Genomic DNA, 14822 nt, shown 5'->3' with positions numbered 1-14822 from the left:
TCCCCCCTACCTGAAGAGGAACTGTGCTGTGTGCTTTATCTTTCTGAAGACAAGCGTCTCCGAGGGTCTGAGTGAGCTGGCCTTCTCTTAGGAAGCTTCAGTTGGAAGGAGAGTGTGTCGCTGATACGCCACTGGCGTGTGCTCTGTCTAGCCTGGGACGTACTGAGACTTCCCCTGTGATCATAGAACTGGACGGTACTGGGTTCTGGAAGGGGGTGCAGAGGGAGGGAGTCCTCGTCTTTGACGCCAGTGCAGCTGGTGAATGTAGATCCAAGGTGGTAGACCAGTTGATGGAAAGAGGTCCTGAACTGGTGGGATAGTTGTGTTCTAGCGCGTGCTTCTCCTGGGAGAGCGCGGAACCCCACAAGTAGAGGTAGGGTGAGGTCAGCCTTAGTGCGTGGACTCTAGGTTGAAGGATCCGTGTTAATTTGGAGCTACACTGATAGGGAGAGTGGAGAATGGCTATTGTATGCCAGGGGTTACTGCCCCCCACTCTGTGGATTGGCAAGGACCAGTGACGTCTGGATGGCCTAGGGCCTGGTCCTGGCCGGGGACAACTAGGGAGTACCAGTGGGGTAGCCTAGTTGGGCCTGAGAGTTTCTTTTTTCGGAGGGAACAACATGGGTTCAGTGTGGCGTATAACCAAAGGGTGTCCCTGATGTTGTGGGCCAGCGTCCGTGTTCTATCACCCAAAGTATGGAAGCCCATCAAGGGAGTGATTGGTCTACCCTGCATTTTGGCTGGAAGGGTTGGACTTGTCCCTTTTTGGCAGGATCACCCCTAAACTTTTTGCCTTAAGTTCTGACATGGTGTTGGTGGTTTAAGGCCTCTGGGCACTTTAGCACTGTGGTCCAGTGTAAAGTGTGTGCGCTCTCTGTGCACATTTTGTGAAGTTGGCCTGCCCTCCCATAGGAATGCATTGGGGATAAGTGTGTCCGTGGTAATTCCTGGTATGAGAGGAGAGCAGGATCCAGTTTAGTATGTGTGAGAATAAATGCTGCGCAATGGTGAGCGCAGATTTATGATGACTTGTGGAGAAATGCCACTTTTAGAAGTTGGCCTTTCTGTGTGGTATGTGTCTGCCTGCCTGATGTAAATTTCATGTCTGGCTTGTGAGTGACAGGGGTTGGGAGGAGTGTGTGGCTCCAGGAGAGGCAGGGTGAGTCAGCGCTGGGCTGAATAGGACATCTGGGCTGGGAGTACTGGGAGGGGTAATCCCCTGACTCTGAATATGATGGTGCATAGTGAATGCTGGCTCTGACCCCTGTGGTGTGTTTGAACACCTAGCCCCACCTGACATAGGGGAAGAGATGTTTGGAAAACAAAGTGCTCCAATTCCCCCCTGAGTGAGTTGCATCCGGTTCACTCATGCCCTGCACTAACAGACAAAGAGAATCTGGATATAAGTAGAGGGGCTGTGACCCCATGAAAAGGTTCTGCTCTGTACCTGTTCCTGAATGCTGCCAGGGTGTGCTGCCGCTGGGGCCCAGGGTGGCTGCCATAAGGGCTTACCTCCCTGGGCCCTGCATTGCCCCTTGATCCCTAAGGACTGTTGTGGGGACTCCTAGCACCTGGTGAGCACTGAGTGTATCTCAGTATTTTTCCTAGAGGAAGAGCAAGGGCTGTGCAGTCATTCCAAAGGAAATCCCGACGTGGGAATTCCCCCTGCTGGAGGGAAGAGGAGTAGGTGCCCACCTCGCCTTTCTGCCGCTTTATCTATATGTAAAATAGTGGGTGCCCACCCTGCACTTTGGTGCCCTTTCGATGATGCCCATCCCGCTTGTCGCTTTGTTTAGAAAGCGGGTTCCCACCCTGCACCGCAGCACCTAGAAGAAGTCCCCGCTCCAGCCCTGTTCAAACCGGAAGTCAGGCGCCCGACGCCTGACTGTGAGCGGGGCTTCAGAGTCATCCGGCGGGGCAGAGAGAGGATGTCCCATCTGGCTGAGAAGCTGCCCGGAGCCTTGCACGCTCCACGTTGATATCCCGGTCCCAGGAAGGGGGACCGGGTGAAACCAGATATCACCAGCAAGGGGAGGAGGAAGCCATTGCCTCTCCCGCTGCCCGGTGAGTGCTGAGGTGCCAATCAAGGCACCAGTATTTGATTTTTCTGAGCGGACCCGCCGATGTGGGCCACTCCAATGCTTGAGGGCAGTTTTTTCTGTTAAACAAAGAGCCCCAGAGAGGGTTTCACGATAGGCACCCTGCCGGTGCTTAAGTTACTGAGTGGACCCGCCATTGTGGGCCGCTCCCACGAAGGGGGTACATTCTTTTTAAATGGCATTCTGAGGAGCCCGGTGATCAGGGTTCCCCAAGCACAATAGTGCCAGTGCCCCTTGCTCACAGCTGCACCGCACCAGCGTGGGCAGCTGCAATGTTTTGCCACATTGTGTTGTAGGAAGCCCCGTGGGTGTCCGGAGGGCATCGTGGTGCCGGGCCCCTTTACGGATGTGTTCATAGTTGCCCCGCATGACAGTGGGCAACTGCAACGGTGTGCAATATTTTTTAATAGAGTCCCTGAGTGGGACAGGAGGCACAGTGGTGCCAGGGCCTTCACTTGATCAACAGCTGCGCAGCACTTAGTGCCAGCTGCTGCGTTTAGGCCACAGTTCTTTGGGGGCATGTGTTGAGAGATAGGAGTGAGATGCACTCCTTTGCCCCAGCGCGATGGCACACTTTGGATTCCGCTGCCTTGGCAGCAGTGCTTACATTTGGGACATAGGGCATTTGAGCCCCTTTGAGAAGGGCAGTTGGCTTGGGGTCCTGTTGTGCACATTGAGTTATTGCACACTGTGTTTATGATGGTAATGTCTAATGTGAATATTGCATAATATCTTTATGCTTGTTAAGAGTATTGACACATGTGATGTATGCACCTGGTCAGTGTGCTGTGGTGCACTACGTTTTAGTGCATAATGTGTTTATGCTGATGTCTAATGTCATGTTATGTTGTTTTGGGGTAGTACCTATTTGCGTAATGTGTTTATGCTTATGAGGTTACTGCATACTGTGTTGATGCTGGTGAGGCCCATTGAGGTTTGTGCCTAATGTGGAGTTATGCCTATATGATAATGCTGAGGTCATTATAGTACCAGTAGTTACTGGTTGTGCTTTACATTTACTTACCTGTTCTGATGGTTTTGACCGTGGCCCGATTGGCCTGCTCCTGTATATAATCCCTTGTGAATATTGCCCATGCCAGTTGGCACAGTGTAACTCTGTGATTAGGTTTCTAATGTGTTTATGATAATGCAAAGGCTATTTGTTATATAACCGTGTGTGGAGTTTCTTTTGTGGTGTGCCTAGTTTGTTGCTGCTGTGTGTGTGTGTGTTGCGCAAATGCTTTACTCATTGCCTCTGAGATACATGCCAAGGGGGGTGAGCAGGGGTTATCTTCAGTGTGTAACTCCCTTGCCCTGACTAGAGTGGTGGTTCCTGCCTGGCTTTGGCGCAAGCCTTAGCCAAACAGAAATCCCATTTCTGACACCTATTCAAAGAAATCTGAATCCAGTGCTTAGTAGTAAAGATGCAGAATTTATGGGTGAGTTTTTCTTAACCACAAGCCCAAAAGATATAACATATGCTCATAGGAACAATCTAACATGCATTCTGCGTGATGAAGAGAAATATTTTCTACATTTAGTAGAGGAAAGCAGGCAGGATTTCCAAAAGAAGGGTGTTGAGCAGAAGTCACATGCACCACCATGGGCTACTCAGGAGGGGGACTCTAAGAAATGGTGAGACTCATGCTGCAATGTCCTTAGACTTGTCAAAATTGGGGAAATTCTGTCTACATAGACTAAAAACAGAATATAATACTATTTTCATTGGTACTAGTGAATGTGAACATACCATCCTAATAATGGGGGATGGGAACTAAAAGGTGGAACAGATCCTGTTTTCCGAGGAGTTTATTACGCGTGTGGTAAAAATGCCTATTACAGGTTGCCTGCACAATGGTATGGTAGTTGTTAAATTGGCATCGTATTCCCGAAGGTATATCACATAACTAAGAACAATGAAATGGATGTAATAAGTAAAGGACTAAAAAGAAGTAAAAGATCAAGTTTTTTCAGAAATAGTAGGTGATACATTTGGTGCACTGATACTGTCAGTTGGAGTCGTACAAAATTCACATAAGATACGTAAATTGTCAACAGTAGTTGATTGCCAATCAACAATTCTTGATGATAAATACCGAAATGGTTGCAATGTGATTTATGGTTTTGCAAAATCGACTTGCCCTTGATATTTTATTGGCAAAAGAGGGTGGAGTCTGTGGCATGTTGAAAGTTCAACACCCCTGTACATATATCCCAGATAAAAGTAAATGTATTGAGGGATTGTTGGACCTGGCCCTTTTTGGCTGGTTCACCCCGAAACATTTTGCTTTTTCCTAGCCTGTTTCTGGAACCTGGTGTTGGTGATTTTAGGCCTTTGCGCACTTTTTCACTGTGGTACAGTGTAAAGTGCGTGAGCTCTCTGTGTATGTGTAGTGAGTGACCTGTCCTCCCATAGGAATGAATGGGGAATATGTATGCCCATGGTAGTTCCTGATGTGTGGGGAGTGCAGGGTCGAGTTTGGTATGCACGAACTTGTGAGATTGAATGCTGCGTAATGATGTAAGCGGCATGATTGTGTCTAGTGTAGAAGTGCCACTTTTAGAAGTTGGCATATTTGTGTAATTTGTGTCTGGCGTGTGATTGGCTGAGGCTGGCTGGTGAGCCTGGCTCCAAGAGTCTGGGAGGGTCTGCCCCGGTGGTGAATGGAGTGTTTAGCATGCTGATGTGAGGGGAGGAGTGAGCCTGGGCCTACTTGTGAATTGACCGTCTGGTTTGAGGGTCCTGAGTGAGGCTGGGTTTTCCCCACACAATGCTGGCTCCACCCCCTGGGGTGCGTCTGATGTCCCCAGCCTGGCCAGTGAAAAGAAATCCCTATAACCATTTCTAGCTGGTTCTCACACTGCCTACACCCTGCTAGACAAAGGATTTCTCTGTATAAAAAGGGGCTGTCCCCCCTTCCAAAATGTTCTTGTTTCTGACTTGAATCCTGCCAGGGGCGTGCTGCTGCTTGGGCTCAGGGGAAGACTTGCCTCCCTGAGCCCTGACCAGCCCCTGTATACCTGATGGACCCCTGAATGACTTTTTGCTGGGTCCCCTTTGCTCCCCTTTGCTGCTGGACCTTGCTTGTAGCACTGGGGGAGTGCTTTATTTGAGACAGAGACCTTCTTTTGCTTCTCTAGCGCCTGGGAGCGCTTTATTTTGGCCCCCAGCGCTTAATAGCGCTCTACTCTGCTTCTAGCGCCTAGAAGCGCTTTGGTTGCTGTCTCTAGCGCTGGGGAACGTTTTATTGCTGCTGGGACCTTGTTGGCCCTCTAGCGCTTGGTAGCGCTTTTATTTCCCGTTTATATAATGTAATTTACAACGGGAGCCCACCCCGTGCTTTGGCGAAGAAATCGCCGCCGTGGCCTCGACAGCGCGACCAGAGCCAGTGGGCTCGTCAGGAGGGCCACGCTGCCATTGGCTGGCCCCAGGAAGAGTTGCCGCGCAGCCATTGGTTGCCCACCGGAAAAAGAGGTCCGGCCCGCCGCCTGGTTGTGGGCGGGGCCGGGAGGACGTGTTTTCCGCTTCCCCCTGCCTGGGGGAAGCCATTGCCGGTATTGCCGATCTCCCGTGCCCGGAGGGAGACCGGAGAAGAAGATGGCGGTGGCCGCTGTGGGGCTCCCATGACCGAGAGGGAGCCCGGAGATGAGAAGGAGCGAGGAAGCAGGAGCCGCGAGAGCCGACCCCGCGCTCCTGCGTGACCAGAGAAGTGCCGCCGTCCGCCTGGCTCCCCTGAGTGCCGGGAGAGCCCAGAGAGAGGAGCAGGAGCTCTTGGGCTGAGCCCCGCCGCCCAGGACCGCCACCGGAGGAGCCAAGAAGCAGCCGATGAGTGCGGGAAGGCAGGGGGCTCAGAGTGACAGTCAGAGCGGCCCCGGATGGCAGCGGGCCGCTCCAACAGTGTATAGAGCCTGAGAGGCCCCAACGACGGCCACAGTTATTGGTTCAGAGCCCACGAGTGGCTCAGGGGGCAGATTGGTTATTTCGAGCCTGATAGGCTCCGCCGCTGTTTGGCCCCGCATTTGTTTAGAGCCCCGAGAGGCTCCCTGGGGGCATATTTGTTGTAGAGCGCCGAGAAGGCTCCGGGGCCATATAATTTAGAGGGGGCATCGGGCCACATTGCCGGTGCCCGCCCCCTCCTGCCTGCAAGGGATTTGTTCAGAGCCTCGAGGGCTCCATTGGCCATAATTTTTTAAGAGCCTGTGTGGCTCCAACATTTGGGGGCATGTGTAATGTCCAGAGCCTGTGTAGCTCCAACGTGGCAAGTTCAGAGCTGGTGGGGCTCCAACAGAGAGCGCAGATTTATTCTAGGGGCTAGTGACAGCCCCTGTCGCAGTTTGTTTCCCAGCTGCCCAGCAATTAGTGGGCAGCTGCAGCGTTTAGGTCTTGTGATGGTTCCCAGGTGCCCAGCAAGTAGTGGGCACCTGCAACGTTTAGGTTTTGCGCCGCTGGCGCACCCCTGACTGGCTCTGCATTGGCAGCGCGCCCTGACATTCTGGACACAGGGCTCTTTAGTCCCTTTATTAGATGGGGGCTGGTATGTGATTTTATTTAGGCGCAATGTGATTATCTATGTGATGGTAATTGCCTAATGTGAGTTTTGCGCAATGTGATGTGGTGCTAGGAAATATAATGCATTTAATATGGTTACGCACCTTGATCTTACACCTCTGAATGTTTTTAGGCATCATGTGTTTTTGCGCTGTTGAGTTATGTTCTGGCACCTCTGAATGTTTTTATGCATCATGTGTCTTCCTTGATTTTACACCTCTGAATTTGTTGGTTTATGCATCATGTGTTTTCTTTCCTTACACCTCTGAATGTTCTATGCATCATGTGTTCTCTTTCCTTGCACCTCTGAATGTGTTTTCATGTATCATGTGATTTTTCCTGTGTTGCACCTCTGAATGTGTTTTTATGCATCATGTGTAATGTGTTCTTGCTGATACCCCTAAATGCATCTTATTCTTAGGTGGTTGTTCTTTCCAGTACAGGTGGTCCTAGTGAGGTCCTGGTCCCCTGCGTGACATTCTCCTAAGGTGTTTAGGGTTGCGTAGGTGGTACCTACCTGTTCCCAGTAGTTACTGGATGTGATTTATAACTGTTATTTTGTGCTATACTTATTCTAAGTTCTAGAAGTGCTATTTCTAAAAGTGTTGATTCTGACAGTGGTCCATGGGGCCCTGTCTTGTAAATAATCCCTTGTGAATATTGCCCGTGCCAGTTGGCACAATGTACATGTGTGACTTCTATCTGATGTGTTTTTACAATACAGAAGTTATTTTTATATAAACTTGTGAGGAGTTCCTTTTGTGGTGTGCCTAGGATGTTGTTGCTGTTGTGTGCTGGCGCAAATGCTGTACACATTGCCTCAGAGTTTAGCCTTACTGCTCGTGCCAAGCTACCAAGGGGGTGAGCAGGGGTTATCTTGGCGTGTGACTCCCTTGCCCTGACTAGAATGGTGGTTTCTGCCTGGCTTTGGCGTCAGCCTTAGCCTACCAGAAATAGCCAGTTCTAACATTGTTGGTCAGCTGTGCGGATTAGGACTTGTGTTTGCGCAGTGCCACAGCGACAGCTGGCTACATTACAAAACTCTGCATTTTAGATAGTCACATGTTTGGCATTATTGTTTATGATTTTGTTTTTCCTCAAGAGTGTCATTTTCAGATGGTGTTCCTGCGCTTTATGTTTAGTGGCAGATGAGAGAAAATGACATGGCGGGACGCCAGTAGAGGGGGAGGTTCCCATAGATTAGGAATCCCTTGCTGGGTCCAGTGCCCAATCCCTGTTCCTGTCCCTGTGTGGGTAGATGGAAGAGAGGGAGTGGAGGAGAAATGGCTTGCTCGGGAGGGTGGTTATCCCCTGAGTGTAGAGTGTGTGTCTGGATTCCCCAGTATGGTAGGATCCAGTGGTGGCAGCTAAAATGTGTCCAGTGCGTGAAGTCCCAATCCCAGTTCCCAGAGTATGGTGCCTGGTGCTCAGTAAGAGGGGTACAGGTTGAGAGTCAGGGGCAGTGAGGAACTGTCTCACCAGTCTGGAGGGGGTGTGTGTGGATGAGTGGTGTGTTGAACTGGAGGAGTTGGTGTGAGGTTTTTTTTAAAGGAGCTTGCACGGGTGGTGTACCTCGGGAGGTGTACCTCTGGTGGTGTGCAGGAGGTTCTGCAAAGGCACTGGATAAGAAGGTGGATGTCTGGCGGTGTGCTAGATGTCTTGCAGAGGCATTAGGGAGTGATTCTAAAAGTAGTGGCTTGTGTATCTGATGATCCTGTGTAGGTGAAGAGGTTTATGTGTAGCCCAGCTAGGTCCCATTCGGATGGTAGGGGTGTAGGTGCTCACGTCCTGTCTCAGTGGAGGCGGAGTGAGAGTGGGACGGTGTGTTCCACGGTGGCCCGAAACCCTGTCTCAGGGCCTGGAGGGTTCCCTAAGGGAGCGCCAGGTCAGGGGCCTAGGCTGTACTTACAGCTCATTTGAGGAGGATCTTCCTGTGTCTAGAGGACGGGGAGTGTCTGTAACCAGAACTCCGGCGGTCCTGGTGTTGAGGGGTACCGCTCCTAAGTGGAGGGTGCAGAACTCTGGAAGGGGGTGCAGAGGGACGGTGTACTTGTGACCCCGGTGCAGCCTGAGGTTTTAGATCCTAGGTTGGGAGATTAGGAAACTTCTAGGTCAAGAAGGAATCTCTGCCAAAGTAGATCAGCTGAAGAGACTGTGGGAGCTGCCCTTGCTGTGTGTTCTGGGGCCCACCTGCAGTTTGTTGTTTCCACTAAGGTAGAGGAAAGGGTGCTTTGCTGTGTGCTGTGTCCCCCCACCTGCTTGAAGAGGAACTGTGCTGTGTGCTTTGTACCTCAGGAGTGGAATAGTTTCCAGGTGGTATACCAGTGATGGAGTGAGGTCCTGAACTGGTAGGAGAATTGTGTTCTGGTGAGTGCTTCCCTGTGAGGGTGCGGAAACCCAGAAGTAGAGGTAGGGTGGGGCATTCTTGCCCGTGATCTCTGGTCACCCTTAGGGTGTGGTCCCTAGGTTGAAGGATCAGTGGTAGTTGTAGCTACACTGAGAGGGAGAGTGGAGAATGGCTATTGTGTGCCAGGGGTTACTGCCCCCCACTATCTATATTAGTCAGGACCTGTGATTTGGATTGCCTAGAGCCTGGGCCTGGCCGTGGATGACTAGAGAGTACCAGTGGGGTATCCTAGTTGTGCCAGAGAGCTTTTGTTGAGAGAAATCCATGTGGGTTCAGAGTGGCGCAAAACCGGAGGGTGTCCCTGCCGTGTGGGCCCGTGTCCGTGTTTTGTCGCCCAAAGCAAGGAAGCCCATCAGTGGAGTGATTGGTCTACCCTGCGTTTTGGCTGGAAGGGGGTTGTGTTGGACCTGGCCCTTTTTGGCAGGTTCACCCCGAAACTTTTTGCTTTTTCCTAGCCTGTTTCTGGAACCTGGTGTTGGTGATTTTAGGCCTTTGCGCACTTTTTCACTGTGGTACAGTGTAAAGTGCGTGAGCTCTCTGTGTCTGTGTGGTGAGTGACCTGTCCTCCCATAGGAATGAATGGGGAATATGTATGCCCATGGTAGTTCCTGATGTGTGGGGAGTGCAGGGTCGAGTTTGGTATGCACAAACTCGTGAGATTAAATGCTGCGTAATGATGTATGCGGCATGATTGTGTCTAGTGTAGAAGTGCCACTTTTAGAAGTTGGCATATTTGTGTAATTTGTGTCTGGCGTGTGATTGGCTGAGGCTGGCTGGTGAGCCTGGCTCCAAAAGTCTGGGAGGGTCTGCCCCGGTGGTGAATGGAATGTTTAGCATGCTGATGTGAGGGAAGGAGTGAGCCTGGGCCTGCTTGTGGATTGACCGTCTGGTTTGAGGGTCCTGAGTGAGGCTGGGTTTTCCCCACACAATGCTGGCTCCACCCCCTGGGGTGCGTCTGATGTCCCTAGCCTGGCCAGTGAAAGGAAATCCCTATAACCAGTTCTAGCTGATTCTCACACTGCCTGCACCCTGCTAGACAAAGGATTTCTCTGTATAAAAAGGGGCTGTGTCCCCTTCCAAAATGTTCTTGTTTCTGACTTGAATCCTGCCAGGGGCGTGCTGCTGCTTGGGCTCAGGGGAAGGCTTGCCTCCCTGAGCCCTGCCCAGCCCCTGGATATCTGATGGACCCCTGAAGGACTTTTTGCTGGGTCCCCTTTGCTCCCCTTTGCTGCTGGACCCTTGCTTGTAGCACTGGGGGAGTGCTTTATTTGAGACAGAGACCTTCTTTTGCTTCTCTAGCGCCTGGGAATGCTTTATTTTGGCCCCCAGCGCCTAATAGCGCTCTACTCTGCTTCTAGCGCCTGGAAGCGCTTTGGTTGCTGTCTCTAGCGCTGGGGAACGCTTTATTGCTGCTGGGACTTTGTTGGCCCTCTAGAGCTTGGTAGCGCTTTTATTTCCCGTTTATTTAATGTAATTTACAACGAGAGCCCACGCCGTGCTTTGGCGAAGAAATCGCCGCCGTGGCCACGACAGCGCGACCAGAGCCAGTGGGCTCGTCAGGAGGGCCGCGCTGCCATTGGCTGGCCCCAGGAAGAGTTGCCGCGCAGCCATTGGCTGCCCATCGGAAGAAGAGGTCCGGCCCGCCGCCTGGTTGTGGGCGGGGCCGGGAGGACGTGTTTTCCGCTTCCCCCTGCCTGGGAGAAGCCATTGCCGGTGTTGCCGGTCTCCCGTGCCCGGAGGGAGACTGGAGAAGAAGATGGCGGCGGCCGCTGTGGGGCTCCCGTGACCGAGAGGGAGCCCTCAGATGAGAAGGAGCGAGGAAGCAGGAGCCGCGAGAGCCGACCCCGCACTCCTGCGTGACCAGAGAAGTGCCGCCGTCCGCCTGGCTCCCCGAGTGCCGGGAGAGCCCAGAGAGAGGAGCAGGAGCTCTTGGGCTGAGCCCCGCCGCCCAGGACCGCCACCGGAGGAGCCAAGAAGCAGCCGGTGAGTGAGAGAGGGCAGGGGGCTCAGAGTGACGGTCAGAGCAGCCCCGGATTGCAGCGGGCCGCTCCAACAGTGTATAGAGCCTGAGAGGCCCCAACGACGGCCACAGTTATTGGTTCAGTGCCCACGAGGGGCTCAGGGGGCAGATTGGTTATTTCGAGCCTGATAGGCTCCGCTGCTGTTTGGCCCCGCATTTGTTTAGAGCCCCGAGAGGCTCCCTGGGGGCATATTTGTTGTAGAGCCCCGAGAAGGCTCCGGGGCCATATTAATTAGAGGGGGCGTCGGGGCACATTGCCGGTGCCCGTCCCCTCCTGCCTGTGAGGGATTTGTTCAGAGCCTCGAGGGCTCCATGGGCCATAATTGTTTAAGAGCCTGTGTGGCTCCAATGTTTGGGGGCATGTGTGATGTCCAGAGCGTGTGTGGCTCCAACGTGCGCAGTTCAGAGCCTGTGGGGCTCCAACAGAGGGCGCAGATTTATTCTGGGGCTAGTGACAGCCCCTGTCGCGGTTTGTTTCCCAGCTGCCCAGCAATTAGTGGGCAGCTGCACCGTTTAGGTCTTGTGATGGTTCCCAGGTGCCCAGCAAGTAGTGGGCACCTGCAATGTTTAGGTTTTGCGCCGGTGGTGCACCCCTGACTAGCGCTGCATTGGCAGCGCGCCCTGACATTCTGAACACAGGGCTCTTTAGTCCCTTTATTAGATGGGGGCTGGTATGTGATTTTATTTAGGCGCAATGTGATTATCTATGTGATGGTAATTGCCTAATGTGAGTTTTGCGCAATGTGATGTGGTGCTAGGAAATGTAATGCATTTAATATGGTTAGGCACCTTGATCTTACACCTCTGAATGTTTTTAGGCATCATGTGTTTTTGCGCTGTTGAGTTATGTTCTTTCACCTCTGAATGTTTTTATGCATCATGTGTCTTCCTTGATTTTACACCTCTGAATGTGTTGGTTTATGAATCATGTGTTATCTTTCCTTACACCTCTGAATGTTCTATGCATCATGTGTTCTCTTTCCTTGCACCTCTGAATGTGTTTTTATGTATCATGTGTTTTTCCTGTGTTGCACCTCTGAATGTGTTTTTATGCATCATGTGCAATGTGTTCTTGCCGATACCCCTAAATGTATCTTATTCTTAGGTAGTTGTTCTTTCCAGTACAGGTGGTCCTAGTGAGGTCCTGGTCCCCTGCGTGACATTCTCCTAAGGTGTATAGGGTTACATAGGTGGTACCTACCTGTTCCCAGTAGTTACTGGATGTGATTTATAACTGTTATTTTGTGTTATACTTATTCTAAGTTCTAGAAGTGCTATTTCTAAAAGTGTTGATTCTGACAGTGGTCCATGGGGCCCTGTCTTGTAAATAATCCCTTGTGAATATTGCCCGTGCCAGTTGGCACAATGTACATGTGTGACTTCTATCTGATGTGTTTTTACAATACAGAAGTTATTTTTATATAACCTTGTGTGAAGTTCCTTTGGTGGTGTGCCTAGGATGTTGTTGCTGTTGTGTGCTGGCGCAAATGCTGTACACATTGCCTCCGAGTTTAGCCTTACTGCTCGTGCCAAGCTACCAAGGGGGTGAGCAGGGGTTATCTTGGCGTGTGACTCCCTTGCCCTGACTAGAATGGTGGTTTCTGCCTGGCTTTGGCGTCAGCCATAGCCTACCAGAAATAGCCAGTTCTAACAGGGATATATTCAGAATATTACAAAGAGTCATACAGACTTGACCCAACTGGACATTGATGGTGTCTTGGAGAAACTAAGTAAAAGCATTTCCGCTATAGGTAATTGGTTTTTACACTTTTAGGAGTAGTTTATTAAGGAAAATACTAATACCTGTGATATTAATAGCATTGTAATTTTGATGATAATAATGACTTACAAGTGTTGAAAAGGTAAATTGAAAACAAGACTGATGATTGAAACACAAAATAAAAGGATAGGAAGAAAGAGAAAAAAAGAGGAAAATGAGATATAAGAAATGAAGGAGAATCTATATGATAAAATGAAAGAACTAGACATGAAAGAAAAAAATGAAGAATGTATAGAGAACAACGTAGATATCAAGATTAGTTAGTAAAGTTATCACCTGGTAATGGTGGGTATTTTATGATGGCTCAAAAATGCCATCAGACGGTGGATAGATAGTGCAAGAATTCTAGAAGACAAAACTTGCTCGGAGCAATGCCTCATTAATAGTACTAATCGTTAAAAATAGTAGATAAGGCAAAATTAACATACACACAACACTGACATTTGGGGGAAAGACTTTATGCATGCTTCACTAAAGTTGAATAAAATGCAATGCGACTAAAACCCGCTTTAAACTGGAAAACGCTTTTGCGCATGTGTGAACCAGAATTACGTAGATAGTAACGTGACTAACCCTTTTTGAGAGGGGAAACTCACTCATGCACAAGAATTACTAACATTAGGTCTTGAGGCACTGCATGCCTGGCATATGCTTGTTTGAAATTAAAAGAGCTATTGCTGCTAATGCTTCTGCTCAAAGAAACAATAATAACATGGGATAGAGTAGAAGTGGGTGGTGAACAGTGAGAATTATATATTTGAGGATTTAACATCCGTCTATGGTTCCATTATTAATAGTGTACGTTTGGCCCTACTGTTGTACGTAATGAAAGGAAAATGGCGGCCAAATGGAGGCAACCTACGCATGCACAATGAAGTCATGAGGTGACACGATGGCAGTGTGGCTGAACAGCTGCCAAGATTCAAGGACAGGAGTTGTGTGAAGGGAGAGTGGAGAATGGCTATTGTGTGCCAGGGGTTACTGCCCCCCACTCTCTATATTAGTCAGGACCTGTGATTTGGATGGCCTAGGGCCTGGTCCTGGCCGTGGATGACTAGAGAGTACCAGTGGGGTATCCTAGTTGTGCTAGAGAGCTTTTGCTGAGAGAAATCCATGTGGGTTCAGAGTGGCGCAAAACCGGAGGGTGTCCCTGCCGTGCGGGCCCGTGTCCGTGTTTTGTCACCCAAAGCAAGAAAGCCCATCAGTGGAGTGATTGGTCTACCCTGCGTTTTGGCTGGAAGGGGTTGTGTTGGACCTGGCCCTTTTTGGCAGGTTCACCCCGAAACTTTTTGCTTTTTCCTAGCCTGTTTCTGGAACCTGGTGTTGGTGATTTTAGGCCTTTGCGCACTTTTTCACTGTGGTACAGTGTAAAGTGCGTGAGCTCTCTGTGTATGTGTGGTGAGTGACCTGTCCTCCCATAGGAAAGAATGGGGAATATGTATGCCCATGGTAGTTCCTGATGTGTGGGGAGTGCAGGGTCGAGTTTGGTATGCACAAACTCGTGAGATTGAATGCTGCGTAATGATGTATGCGGCATAATTGTGTCTAGTGTAGAAGTGCCACTTTTAGAAGTTGGCATATTTGTGTAATTTGTGTCTGGCGTGTGATTGGCTGAGGCTGGCTGGTGAGCCTGGCTCCAAGAGTCTGGGAGGGTCTGCCCCGGTGGTGAATGGAGTGTTTAGCATGCTGATGTGAGGGAAGGAGTAAGCCTGGGCCTGCTTGTGGATTGAACGTCTGGTTTGAGGGTCCTGAGTGAGGCTGGGTTTTCCCCACACAATGCTGGCTCCACCCCCTGGGGTGCGTCTGATGTCCCTAGCCTGGCCAGTGAAAGGAAATACCTATAACCAGTTCTAGCTGATTCTCACACTGCCTGCACCCTGCTAGACAAAGGATTTCTCTGTATAAAAAGGGGCTGTGTCCCCTTCCAAAATGTTCTTGTTTCTGACTTGAATCCTGCCAGGGGCGTG

The sequence above is a fragment of the Lissotriton helveticus genome, chromosome 8, assembly GCF_964261635.1.
Source record: "Lissotriton helveticus chromosome 8, aLisHel1.1, whole genome shotgun sequence".
Taxonomy (NCBI): domain Eukaryota; kingdom Metazoa; phylum Chordata; class Amphibia; order Caudata; family Salamandridae; genus Lissotriton; species Lissotriton helveticus.
The sequence above is the reverse complement of the archived record's forward strand: the minus strand, read 5'-3'. Positions refer to the sequence as shown.